Below are 13699 nucleotides of genomic sequence, written 5' to 3' on the forward strand. Positions count from 1 at the left end.
GTATTACTATTATTAGAGCTTGTCGGTGGAAGACATTTACCTTAAGAGTTGAAGTGTATTGTTTAGCCCAACAAAAGGAGATTTTAATCAACTCCTCGATACTCCACGTTGTGCTTCAGAAAATAAAGAGGTTTTAGTTTTTCCAAACACGACAAGCTACCATACTAAAAAACATTGCCAATCTACCCCGTCTAATTTCATTTCGTGATAATTCTGAAGGTTGTTTGAAATCCAATTATGCAAAACACTTAAAAAAAAAAAAAGGAAACATGTTTGTTCTCTGGAATAATTTGTTTCCAAGTGTCCTTAGCAGCAAGACAATCATAAATGTCGTGCATAATGTCTTCATATTCATTGCCACATATACCACAAGAACTATCTAGCCTAATTCCTCTTTTCACGTGCTCGGAATTAGTAAAAAGACATCTTTTAAGAATAAGCCAAATAAAATATCTAACTCTCTAAGGGCTTCAAAACTTCCAAGGTAATTGCCATATGCCATTCTTGGGATTCCAGGTCTCTTCCCTAATTTTTCAATATGTGCTCTTGATTAAAAAGAAACCATTTGAGTTTCTTGCCCAAGTAATCCTAGCTGGCCTGACTTTTGACTGAGATGGAGGAATACACATAATACGTCTAATAACGTCTTTTGACACCCATAGGCAAAATACATCGAAGTTCTAAAGCCCATCATTCGTAACCATTTTACTCAACATGTTTTGCCTTTTTATATTCGAATAATATGGAATATGATTTAACAATGGGCCACAATTTGGGATCCAAGGGTCTCTCCAGCAATTAATGAATTACCATCTCCAACTTACCATAAAAGATTCTCTCTGGGCAATTGCCATACTTTAGAAAGACTTCTCAAAAGAAAAGAACAACATTATTGAGTTAAGGAATTAGGTAGACCATTAAGGACTCTATGCTTCAATCTGAGCACTCGAACCCATAAAACATCCAAATTGGAAACAAGATTAAGTTCAAGTTTCATCAAGAAGAAAGTATTATGGTATTCTAGTATCCTAAACCTAAGGCCTCTACTAGACCTTGGTTGAAAAATAGACTTCCAACTAACAAGCGTCATCTTCCTTTCCCCTTTAGATGTTCCCCAAATGAATTGTCTAACCAATTTCTCAATCTCTTCACATAGACCTTTTGGTATCCTCATCCATTGCATGAAGTAGCTTGGTATTGTTAGCCACATAGACTGAGCAAGTGTACCTTTCCAACTAAAGATAGTTTCCCAGCCTTCTAGTTTTGCAGTTTAATCTAAACCCAATCAACAATGAACCTCGTGAAAGAGCGAAATTCTCAAATAAGAATCGAGATTTTTTACCCTATTAAAACCCAATATGTCACAAAGAATCTTCCATGATTCTTCACTAACTCCTTTAGAAAAAAAAAAGATGTTAGATTTCCTTATATGCACCCAGTGACCAGAGAAATTATATAAATCTTTTAGAATTCCCTTCAACAATCTAGCTTGATTTTCATCTGCTTTTCCAAATATGATTAGGTCAACTGCAAAAAACAAATGAGAGATAGCTGGACTTCAGTGACTAAAGCAGATAGGTTGCCACTGGTTTTTTTGAATTATCAAATGTATGGTGTGGCCAAGCCAATCCATACACAAGATAAATAAATACGAGGATAAAGGGAACCCCTGGCGAATGCCTCTGGCCGATTTGAATTTCGAGGAAGGAACACCATTCCAGAGAATTTACATAGTAGAATTAGAGATAGAAGACATAATAACATTAATTACGAGATCAAGAATACCTTCAACTTTGAGAGAAGCCTTAATAAAATCCCAACGAACTTGATCATATGCTTTCTCTAAATCGATATTCACAGCCATCAATTTTTTATTTTTTGCTTACTTCTCATCAAGTGAATGACTTCTTTTGCCATAATGATATTATCTGTAATATTGCGACTTGCTATAAAACTCGCTTATTCCTGCATAATAATTCCTGGAAAAATCGATTTAAAGTGATTAGCTATGATCTTCATAACCAATTTATATAAGACCAAGCACAAGCTAATGGGCCTAAATTAGGTAAAATTTTAGGGGCATGGACCTTAGGCAAAAGAACAACTAAAGTGTTGTTTAAATTTGAATAAGGTTTTTTTCCATCAAAGATCTTTTTAACCCAACCACAACCGGAACTACTAACGTGCTCCCATTGGCTTTGGAAAAATAAAGAATGAAAATCATCACTTCCTGGACTTTTAAGGGTGCCATGTCAAAAAGAGCACATTTGATCTCTTCATTTGTGACTACCATACCTAAAAACTATATGTCCTCTTAAGAGAAATTAGGAAAAGAGTTGGGGGTAACCCTAACATAGGTTCCAGATGCTTCCAGTAGAGTTGCTGGAAAAATATAATAGTCTTCATCTGTAGGGCCTCATCATCGTAAACCTAATCCCCTAAATCATTCTTTAGAGCTGAGATTTTATTATATTTTCTTCACTAAAGAAGAACTTGGTATTTCGGTCTCCCAAGACAAGCCAATTGCACCTGGCCTTCTATTTCTAAAGCAGCTCCTCATAGTGGAGAACTATTTCTAAATCTTCTCTAATATTCATTTCATCATTGGATAATTTTTCAAAATTCGATCTATTCATCGCTTTCTGAATACTAGTTAATTTTTATAGAAGAAATTTTTTTTATGAGTGCTAATATACCTATATATATTCTTATTCTAATTCTTCATGTTATCTGAAAGCTGTTTAATCGGTACCTTCATATTATCGTTAAAATTCCAAGAATCCTTAACAAATTGAAAGAATTCTGGATGTTTAACCCAGCCAGCAAGGAATTTGAAAGACCTACCTGTAATTGAATTCATATCCTGCCTTAAGGAAAGAAATAAAGGCCGATGGTCTGATTTGAGTATAGGAAGATGTGTCTTTGAACTGCTCAAGAATTCTGAAATCCATGCATCATTACAAATAGCTCTATTAAGCCTTTCAAGGACACCTCCTCTCTGCCAGGTAAACGTTGAATATTTAAATCTGATGTCATGAAGATTAGTTGATTCAACAAAGTTACCAAAAGCATAACACATTTTCTCTTCTCTTCGCCCCCTATTTTCACTGAGAGATAGGATGGCATTAAAATCTCCAATCACCATCTAAGGAACATCATCATTTGGTAACATCAAATTTAGGCCTTCCCACAAGAACTTCATTTTTTACTTATTTGGGCTACCATACACAAATGCAACTAAAATAGACCTTCAAAAGGAGTTGTCAATGATCAGAATAAGGACAAATTGAAGGTGATTATAGACCACTTAAACTCTAACTGAATCATTTTGACCAATCCAAATACCACCAAAAAATCCATGGCCTCAACCCTATGAGAATATTAGAAACCTAGGATAGTGATAATCAAATCAACTTTGCCACCACTGACTTTTGTCTCGAGCAATCCCATAATATTTGGTTTAAATTCCCGATTATATTCTAAAAAAAATTGGGGGAATTTACTACTGGTACATCCCTTGCAATTCTAAGAAAATATATTTAAATTAATAAAATTAATAAAAGAAAGGATAGATAACCAACCTCTACTGGTTAGAATCGGTCTCATCACTCTATTATAAGTTCGCTGAAACTGCTAAAGCCTTAATAAGCCTAGTATTAGTCTAAGAATTAATAAGTGCCACCATAGATTTCATCGAGTCTGAAAGCAAGACTTTTGTATTCTTGATTGCCTTAAAGCACTCTACACGATCCTTAATAATTTTATTAAATACCCTTCCTTTTTCTAGTAGCAGTTCTTTTCCCATTTGATGTACGTATTTTACTGTTTGAACCTCCTATATTAAAAATCCCTAAATCACCACCCTCTAAAAGGGTAATAGTATTGTCTCTACAATTATCCTTAAAAACCACTGTTGTATGCTTCGATGGGTCAAGCATATTAGAATTTAAAGAAATCTCCAATTTGATTAGACCTTTAAAGGTAGGGTTAAAGTGTGACATGGCACGTATATGAAAATCTCCTACACTAATAGGCATTTCCTTACAATTATTCAATTTCTTTTCAATGCATTGATCCATCTTTGCGGTTTTAATAGACGCAATAAATAACCCATTCCCAATGGCCTTCACCAAATTGTTTATGACATTCAGGCCCATTGAGTTAACTTTAACCCTTGGCCTAATGTTAGCTAAACCCGAGCCAATATAGCCTTGGCCCCGACTTCCATTTTTCCTTTCTAGTAGCTACCCCTGTATGACTCAATCCCAAAACTAATTCCACCACATTTAATGCCCTAGCTTTCTTAGAAATAATAGAAAAAATTTTAGACTATTTTCCCAACCCAATGAAGCTCTCACAACCCACATTGCCTACCCCTACTTCCTCCTTATCTAACTCATCATTCCCATTCCCTTTCTTTTACACATTCTCCCTTTCAAATTTTGTAAAGAAATCACCTTTTTTTGAAAATTAATCCCGAGAAATTTGCCCTTAAACCTTCATTTTCCGCTTTTCGATTAGTCTCCGTAGAAAGTTCCCTAAATTTAGACCATTCTTTACCTTTAATCGGGAATTTAGCCACCAATTTACGAGTTTCCTTCGCATTTTGATGAGGACCATCCAAGGTCTATACTTCGCTGAGTCAACCACCAGAGTTTCAGCCGTCAATTTTGCCCCTTTCAACCCTTCATTGCCACCAGTTTCTTCTTTATCCTTGTTCGAAAATGAACAAAGCTCCTTCACGTGACCGTTCCTTTCGCAAGAGAAGCAAATGGAAAGTAAGGATTCATATTTGATTTTTTGAAGTCTGCATTAATCATAATCTAGGATATTAAGGGTTTATCTAAATTCACAAAAATTTCCAACCTTGCAAAATATCCCCTTAGTTGATTATCAGTATTGAAATCGAGTTTTGCAACCTTACCTATTAAATCATTAATTTTCTTAAGAATCTTTTTATTATACAGGTAATCGGGCAAGCCCTGTAGTCGTATCCACGCCATGACCATTGTCGGGAAGGGTTGAAATGGGTTAAACTCCATTGTCCACGGTTGAACAGTAAGATATTGACAGAAGACGATTCAAGGTCCCTGGATAAGAGCTTTCTCATAATCTTCTTTGTTTTGTAGTTTTACGAGAAAATACTCATTTTCCACATCCATGATTCGAAACGATTTTGAAGGACGTCATAGACTCAGAACCCTATTTAGCAGAGTGATATAGCCAATGCTATGTCCCAAGAGCTTAACCACTATAGTAGTTTCCATATCCTTTAAAAGAAACTTTTGAACCCTATCTGAGAAAGAAATCGCAAAGATACCATTTATTGAGGATTTTGTAAAGTCTCATTCAACAAAATAAAAAACTACACCACCACTTCCCTTGGATCTTTCTCGAAGTCAATTAGCGTGCAATCAACCCTATTAGCATGCCAATCGTATCTTATCCTACGTTCATTTGGACTCAATACACATATCAAAACATTTAATACAATTCATTTCATTGCTCATGTTTTGTACTGTTCTAATCATAATTCATAATATAATCGCATACCATTAATTTAGTTCACTTGATATTATAACAATATATATATCTTTTAACAATCTAACATCACTTTGTATAAATCATATACTTGTATAATAAAATTTACCATCATTCAATCATCAGATACCTATCCATATTCACCATATCTTTCCAATGTAGCTCTTTTCTCACCTTTTTGTACCAACTTGTAATCAATTTAAAATATGCATTCAAACATAATCAATTCACAATTCAATAAAAAATATATAAAATCACATAATTATACCGTATGAACTTACCAAATGAGTTCAACATTAAATATTAAGTCAATGATTATTCCATGATTTTTCCTTTTCCTCATTCATCTACTGGTTGTTTCGAATCTTGATCTATACGATAATCCATTTCACATGATTAACTCCTATCACTACAAATCATCTCATTTCAAGTATAAAACATATTTTGTTCCTTTTTCACAATTCCCCTGAAGTTTTACATTTATTCAATCTAGTCTTTAAAATCGAAACAAGTATAACTTTAACATTTGGACTCCGATTTTCACTCCTATTTCAAATAAATCCTTCTACAACCCTCTAAACACATAAAATTAAGAAATTTCATATCAAACTTTACATTATTACATTTTAGTCCTTAAACTCAAAACTAACCAAAAATTACTTTACAAATTAGTCATTAAACACATCTAAGCTTATAATCAAGCTATTAAACATCATAAGCTTCAAATTTCATCAATGATAACTTTTAAAATCTGTAAAAGTTTTGAAAACGGAGATACGAGTTAGTTGAACCTAATTGCAACGAACTCAAAAATATAAAAATTACTAAAAACAGGATTGAAAAAGCTTACCATGCAAGGCCCCTAAGCTTGGACGAACTTAGAGTGCTCAAAAAAGGAGGTTTGGTGTTCTATATTTGGAGGAAGATAAAAATGAAGATGGTGATGTCTTTGTTTTAACATAAAATAATTAAAGGAAGTAAGCATTAACCATCCACCACATTAAAAAGGGTATAATTGCCTCCTAAATCCTCCCACTTTGACCATTTAAGCCTTTTAACTAATAAAAAATCAATATCGATTAAATTTTACGATTTTTATAATTTAATCAATTTTCCTTAATTAATTATCAAATCATCAAAATTTCCAAACTAAACCTCAATTCACCTGTATAAAAACTTTGTAAATATCTAATAATAATATTTACGAGCTTGTTTTATGAAAACGAGATCCCGAGACCTCATTTTCTAAAGCCACAACTTAAGATACAAACCACTTGTACATTGACTAATTGACCAAGTAATAAAATCTATCAAATCCCGATTCACTATATTACTATTTTGACTCATAATATTAATTAAAAATATTTACGAACTCACTTGTCAAAATTGTGGTCTCGAAACTACTATTTCCGACACCACTAGAAAATGGGTTATTACACTTCACAAATTTAGAATTTAGTTTCTATAATTTTAATTATAGGAATTTAGCCCTTTTACTTTTCAAATTTTAAAATTCAAGTCCAACTATTAACTCTGTAAAAATTATTTTGTTAAATTCAGGTTCATTAGAATGTTATTTTTTTAATTTCAAAATGTCACACAACAAATTTAATAAAGATTAGCAATTGGATTTGAATTTTGAAATCAAAAGTAGAGGTACTAATCTTATAAATAAAAGTATAAGGGCTATGCATATTTTAACCTTTAATTAATTTTATGTAATTATTTTGAAAAATATTTTGTATTTTTATTATAAAATATTGAAAAGGAAGGGAATAATAGTGTTTGAATCTATATCATCTAGATGCTAGACCAAAACTGTAATCATTGTTTTAACCAAGATAATATACTAATATTTCTAGAATTTGAATGTCATCTATAATTTTTGTTCTATTTCAAACTACCATCTTTTTATTGAAAAATATTTAATCAACTTTTTATTTGAAAAAAGAGCTACTAATAAAAAGTAAAAAAGAAGAAGAATAATAATTTTGATTGCAAATTCTTTAGTTGATTTTTTTCCATTAAAAAATTAGGGTATTGGACTATTGCAATTTTTATTTAAATATATATATTCTCAAAATACATATAATTCAACATTATTTTATTAGAATAGGTGTCAAGACTAGTAAGTTTTAATCCATTTGTAAATGTGATCATGGATTGGATTTTATTAACATATGAATGATCAAGTCATTTTTCTTTAGTCTTCCTATTATCCTTTTTTAGGAATAATCTTCCTATTATTTAGCAATATTTGTTTATTATTTTATTGCTTGATTTTATTTGAATAATTCTCCACTAATATATGATAACTCATTGGTCATTTCTTTGTATTTAATTATTGTTCTCATCAATAAAAAGGATAAAAAATTTTATTATTCTTATTGTGCACTTATGGTATTAGAGCCCTTTCAATTTTTTATGGAAAGTCAGTCCTATTTTTCTCCTTTTCTCTTATTACTCGTATACCTTTAAACTTCTTTTTACTCTTATTATTTAATAGTTGTGGTGTATTTCTAAGCCAATTTGAGAATCTTAAAAAAAAAGTCTAAACTCAACACTTATTATCAAGGTACTGTTATTTCTATATGCCTTGATGTTAAAAATTATATTATCTTATATTTTCTTAGGAACTTTTGCATTCAAAACCTAACTTTAAGACCAATGAGTGTGGAGGTTTAACCAAAAAACCCTAAACCTGGAAACTAAACATTTATCTAATATTTACACCCATGTGTGTTAATGTACAACTAATAAACCCTAAACCCTTAAAATCCATAACTCAATACCTAAAACCTAAACAGAAATACTAAACCCAAAACCGTAAACTTTATGTAATTAACTTTAGACTTTATATAATTTATTACATCAATTCAATTAAATTTACATTTTATCAGATATTAAATCAAGCATCATGTATGAATTATACCAAAGAAAGCTTAATAGCATATCATTTAAATTATGAGCTATGCAATTTTAAAATTTGATGAATTAATTGTACTACATTTTTTTTGGTGAATGAAAGACACTATAAGAAAACTACCCAGAGATACATCTAAGCCCCTATGGAGGTATTTCAAAAAATTTAGTACCACCATTATTACCAATAGACATTTTAGCTAGACTGTCAACCTCTTTATTATAATATTTGGATACGTGCAGGATCGACCAATGTGCCAAATTAGCCAATAATATATTGATTCTTTTAACCAAAGTAGACATCGACACCTTTGTATCACTCCATTGAGCAACTTGTATCACCTCTTTACTGTTTGATAAGATAAATACTTTGTGAAATCCCCTATCAATAGCAATCGCCAAACCTTCCAAAATGCCCCACAATTCAATATCTAAAACTGAATAAATGCACACAAAATAGTTATACCCAATAATACATCTGTTATATCTGTCACTAAGAATTCCCCCAATTGAAGCTAAACTGGAATCCTCTTTTATCGCACCATCAGAATTTAGCTGAATCCAATTCCCGAACTTGGACGGAACTGTTATTGGAATTTGCCAATTGGAAACATTTACCTTTAGTAAAGAGGTATATTACTTAGCCCAATTGTATGAAACTTTAATCAAATCTTCAGTACTCCATATTATACCTTGAAAGACAAATAAGTTCCAAGTTTTTTTATTAATAGGGGGTAAGATTTTTATGTTGAAAAAGGTAATAAGAATTTTAAGGCGGATCTTGACATCTATGAATGCCAATATTACTATAATTTTATATTATTATTTTTAAATGAGCTTGTTCAATATTTAAAATATATATTTTAAAATTAATCTTAAAATATAAATATTTTAAAAATAATAAAATGTAATATTAAAATAAAAACTTTTTTATTTTATAAATTGGTGGGTTGATTTGAAGTGAAAGAAAAATCTTTTGTTTTGCAGTTCTATAGTTTAACAAATCTAAACTAAATAAGCTTAATTTAACACATTTTCTCTCAACTAATTTATCACATTCTAACCTTTTTAATATTTATATCATCATCACAGAGAAATTATTTTATAAACCTTTTCCATCACATCATCCATGGTCTCGTTTAATTAAAAAAGGACACATAATCTTTTTTTTCCACATTATATGTATATTTGGACAAAACTTCTAAATCAAAGATGATGTGTCTTTTTTTAATTGGATAAGACCATAGATGATGTGGTAGAAAAGGTTCATAAAATAATTTTCCATCAATATAGATAAAAGGATGGCGTTAACCATCTTACCCTTTACCACATGGCTTAATAGTTATTTTATTTTTTGACATTATAATAATTTTCAGATTCTTCCTTTATAATAAGTTTAAAACTTGAAATTTAATTCCAATATTTCAAATTTTGTTATAATTTTATTTCTTTATTTTCTTAAAGTCATTAGTTAGTCAAAGTAATTAATATTGTTAATTATTCCAATTAAAATGTGGGCGTTAATTTTTCTCAATGACCTTATTTAAAAATATATATTATGATGAGTTTGAATGAGTAATTTTAAAGAAAATTCACATCAACATTTTAATTAAAATAGTTAAAGGTGTTAATTATTTGGATTAATTAATGTTATTATTGTAACACTCCATACCCAGCCTAAATGTTAAGACCAAATCTGGAAAGCTACGTCGAATCATTTCAAAAAGTCCAACTTTTAACTATTTAAAGTTTAACTATCATAAATCATTTAAGTAGTTCAACCACATAGAAATCCAAATTTATAATAAGTAATCCAAGATAAAACACACTATAGTATAAGTTTAATTAAAATGGTAAGATAACTAGATAAAAATGGTCGAGCTCCAGCCACACCGAGCCGCCTAAGTCGATGGGTTACTTGAAATCCAATCAAACAGACAAAATGAGTTGATAGACACAGTGTGTAACTCATAGTTTTAATTAAGCATAAATTATAGAACAGATTTTTAGTTTCTCATTATTCAAGCAGATCTTAGAATCAGATACAGAAGTAGAACATAATATATCAATTTCAGATACAAATTAAAACAGATACAGATGTAGATTTCCTACCCCCAACTGCTACACCATCTCTGTCCAACCTTACACACCAAAAAGGGTATGAAGTACCCCTCTATCCATTCACGCCATGTAGTGATTGTATGTCACGTTCAAAATGTCGTAGACTAGCAGTTAGAACAGAATGCGATAAGTCGCCAGAATCAGATATATATGTGGCTTAGCCACCAGTCTTGGCAGATTATTAAACTGCCCACACTTTCTCCTCATTCAAACCCTCAATGCATATGCAAATTTACAGATACAGATATAAGCATACGGTGTTACAAATTCATATTATACTCATTTAATACAGAATACACTTACTCGCCAGTCTACATATCGTTGATATATATAACAGTTTGTACAAAAACAGATTATCATTTGATGGGCTTTATAGCCCAAATCAAACCATACGGACTTTACAATAGGCTCACGTTCGACTGGAACGATGTTTACGGTCTTATTGAAAAATCTTGAATTTTGGCCCATACGCCCCTATGGATTCACACAGCCTGAAAGGTTGGCCCGTATGGTCTACACGGCTTAGCACACGCTTGTGTGGCTCAAAGCAATGAGTTGCATGGTCTAACATACGGCCAAGCACACGCCTATGTGACTCAAACACCAATTATCTCTCACATCGCCTAGACACATACCCGTGTCTCTGGCCCGTGTGACTCTAATTCCAAAACAGTGAGTTACACGGCCTGGGCAAACGCCCGTGTTCCTGGCTTACGTGATTCTAATTCCAAAATAGTGAGTTACAAGGCCGTGTGGTATCGACAGTCATGTTTTTTAACTTTTACAGAACGCAAAAATCGAGGTTTTCGTTACACATGGTACGGTTTCATTGTAGAAGCAACCACGCTAATCTCGAAGCCTAAAAATGACATTCAATTGTTGAATCAAACAATTTATTCCCAAACAAATCGCTAACCAAATCCAAATCAAAATTATGTCGAATAACTTCGACATGAAAGTCCAACTCAGAAATTACCCCCATACGAAATAGCGAAACACGATCATGGTTTGATGAAGAAACTTTAATCCTGAGGTTTTCGCCTAAAAAAGAAACCAATTGATTATTTAATAGAAAGTTCAGAATGAGACGACGGTATTTCAATCTCGACAAGAACAAACAAAGTCAGGCAAAAATAATAGAGAATAACGACGAAACTTACTCCAATACCTGTCAATCTAACGATAACCAACCCAATTCCGCAACAATCCAATGACAATTTATCACAAGAAAGAAAAAATAAAAGAAAAGGAAGAATGTTTAGAGAAGAAGAAGATAGGAAAATAACGAAAAAGAAAAAGAAAGTTAAAACGTGAAAAAAATGATTTTAAAAAATAAAATCAATTAACAAAAGAAAAATAAACCGACTTCACGAATGAGTGTAAAAATATGTTTAGAGACTTGAACATGTGACCAAGAGAATATAAAAACTTATCCATTGAATCAACAGGCTCTTTCTTGACATAAAATCACACGTAATTAAGCTTAAGTCAGAGGTTCAGGAATAAGGATTCATTCAAATAAAATAACAAAATTTCCAAAAGTAGGATTTAAACCCCTAATCCCCAACTCATAGGTAGGGCACTTAGCCACAATTACAAAACTTTATTAAACAGGATTTAGCTAACAATACTTAAATTTTTAGGGCGTTACAATTATAATAGTTTAGAGACCAAATTTTACCTAAAAAGATTATAGGAACAAAATCTCAAATTTAAACATATCAAAACCATAATATAGCCCAAGACGATCTATACTAACACATACCAGATAAAAGTATATAGACTAAATCTCAAAAGTAAGCATAGTACCATAACATGACTGAAGACATTTCATACCTAACACAATCATCCCTAATCTATGCTATTATATAAAAAAACGAATGATACGGGCATTTCTCATGTGACACGTGTTATCACCTTCTATTCTTTTTAGATAATACTCGATATATTATGTTTAAATTTTTGGTTTAAACTATATACTTTAATTTTTTACATAATTTGATATTTCAATTTTATAATATCATTAGTTAATCTAAATACTTTATTTTTATTAGATTGCTAACGTGAATTTTAATAATTGTTAACATTGTTAAAATTTCCTATTAAATCCATGTTCATTACAATACATTTTTATTACATGACCACTTGAATGAGTTTTTGTTTTAATTTTAATATGTTGCACCAATAAATTTAATAGAAGACTTAACTAGACTCGAATTTTTAAAGTCGAAAATAAAAGAATTAAATTTCAAATGTGCAAATAATGCAATGACTTGAAGTGTATTTTAATATTAAAATTTTTATTATATAATTTGATAAAAAGATAATTAATTCGATGTGAGTAAAAATTTAAAAAAGGTAGCCATATTTAAAATTTCATTTTTTTGCAAAGTAAAAGAAAGATATAGTAATATACTTGTTCCTTAATTTGTAATCATTTTAAAGCATTGAATTCAAATTCAACAAACTTCATTCAAATGAAAATGATGGCATTTTTCTCACTTATTTATTTTTCATAAAATGATGGCCTATTTATAGGTAAATAATCTTCACCTACTCTTACTAAATTTTGAAATCATTTAAAACAAAGTTGAAAATTAACATTATTGTCATAGTTGTTCTTCACTGCATTTAAATCAAATCTATCCTACCACTTTTATCACAATAACTTTTCATTGCATTTATAAATACAACATTCATTGGTTTATCGCAATAAAAATTAAATATAAGAAAAAGTGGGCATACATTGTTAATTTAATTATAAAAAGTTACCTATTACAACAGAATTCATTTTAGTATTTTATTTAATTTTTTTCTTTCAATTATTGAATTTCTATTATTTATTAAATCATTTAAAATAATTAGAAAAATTAATATCTGTTAATTTTATTGACGTGACATTTACACGATAGTCCACGTGTATACTATGTCAGTAAAATTAATAAACGTTAACATTTCATTCATTTTAAGGTGATTTAATAAATAATATAAATCTAAAGAAAAAAAAAGAAAAATCTAAATAAGTGGTAAATGAGCATTTATAATGCTAAATCGAAGAGTAGTTAGCAATTAGCAAATTAGAGGAAGCCACCCTCCTATTAAAGCTATCCCTCAA

The 13699-nt window shown here is 30.6% G+C and overlaps 1 long non-coding RNA gene across 1 annotated transcript; it reads left to right on the top strand.

Annotated features, from left to right (window-relative positions):
- The first annotated feature begins 4617 nt into the window (after nt 1–4617).
- On the top strand, nt 4618–5493 carry LOC128284056 (uncharacterized). The gene is made up of 2 exons (XR_008274363.1): nt 4618–4778; nt 4968–5493. It is a non-coding gene; the product is annotated as an uncharacterized LOC128284056 (long non-coding RNA).
- The last annotated feature ends 8206 nt before the right edge of the window (nt 5494–13699 follow it).

This window comes from Gossypium arboreum, chromosome 11 (assembly GCF_025698485.1).
Source record: "Gossypium arboreum isolate Shixiya-1 chromosome 11, ASM2569848v2, whole genome shotgun sequence".
NCBI classification, from domain to species: domain Eukaryota; kingdom Viridiplantae; phylum Streptophyta; class Magnoliopsida; order Malvales; family Malvaceae; genus Gossypium; species Gossypium arboreum.